We start from the raw sequence: 1762 nt of genomic DNA on the forward strand, positions 1-1762 counted from the left end.
ACCCGCGGAGCTCCAAGCACACTGTGGACAACCAGCGCGTGGCACGGAGCGTTTCCGGTTGTCACCTTCAAAATAAAACAGGGGCCGTACGTTACTTACAATTTGAAATTCGCTTTTGGATTGTTTTTTTTTTAAAATCTCGCTGGAATTAATATCTGTCCAAGCCTGTTCCCAGCGACGAACATTATGCTCATTTTCTAATATAAATATGTGAGGTTTACGTGCAGCACCATAGGTCACTGTCGATTTAAATAGAGTGGTGTTGCCACTGGACACTGATAGCAAATGTAGATATAGCAAACACGATGTTTGATGATACATGATCTACTGTAACACAAATGCACTTTTGCAAATATATATAATATATAGACTAATATAGCCGGCTTTGGTATACAATCACAGAAACGAGAATCACACAAACGCACACACACACAAACACAAACACACACACACACACACACACACACACACACACACACACACACACACACACACACACACACACACACACGAAAGGCTTAATCCTATAATATATATTAATAACAGAGGTGGTAAAATTATTTCCTCAGGCAGAAACACACGCTGTGTATTCAAGGTATAGCTACTGTGAAATATATCACGTTTCAATTACATTTATTTTGAAGGCAGCTACTTCTCTCTTCCCATTACATTTTTGCTCAATTTACCTCCTGCTTACACCCCCCCCCCCCCCCACTCACATAATTGACTATTTATACAGATGCTGCCAACATGTCTATTCAATGTTGCATCAATCTGTAACACCATTAAAATGGATATCCCTCACCATCATCATCATGATCATCATCACCACCGCCACCACCATCATCATCACCAACATCATCAACATCATCATCATCATCATCATCATCATCAGTGTACTGAACTTTTCTATAGACAGAAACAAGGTTAATGCAAGAACATGACTGTCCTGTTGTAATACAACATAATGTACACGTTTCTGTGCTGAAATCCAACTTAATGAATAAAACAAGTTAAAGTTCAATTATTTTAGCACCTCTGACTGTGTTTTCTTCTTCCCTTTTGATGGTTTGACGTGTTAATTAACATTAATTACCACAAAAAACATTAGCATAAATTCCAGTCCAACCCTCAGAATAGCAGTCTATGCAAAACATTTCAGAGCCAGCTTTATTCAGACACATGTTTAACTGCCCACTCAATGTTTAATTATAGAGGTAAAGTTGTTACTATTCCTGAAATGAATTTGATAATAGATTACGGCTGCCATTCAAGTGACATTTTCAGGTGATTTTAGGGTTAATAACTATAGTTTCTACTAAAGTCTTACAATCACTTGTTAATGTATGTGTCTCTTAAAAGTGATTTAATCTCCTCATCATTCACACATTTCCTCCTGATGTGTATTAAAAAAGTTTGGTTGTCTAATCAGGTAAAAGAAAGAAAGAAAGAAGGTACCTGATGAGTCTGTTTTGAATGAAGAAATTCAAGTATAACATTTAAAGCCACATGAATCTGTTTTTACAGGGGGGGTTAAACCCTAATTATCACAACACATAATAGAAAATGTATATAATAATATGAGAGTTATTCCTTTTTTCAATTTTCCACAGCATTAGATGCCACATAAAAGACATGGTGCTTACTGCACAGTTTTTGGATGAGATTCAGTGAAAATAATCAACTCAGCCAGTTATATATTTGCTTTAAACTTAGTGGAAAGTTATTCCTGCCTCAACACTGGGGACCTAGTGGAAAAATG

Source organism: Dicentrarchus labrax, unplaced genomic scaffold (assembly GCF_905237075.1).
Source record: "Dicentrarchus labrax unplaced genomic scaffold, dlabrax2021, whole genome shotgun sequence".
Lineage (NCBI taxonomy): Eukaryota > Metazoa > Chordata > Actinopteri > Moronidae > Dicentrarchus > Dicentrarchus labrax.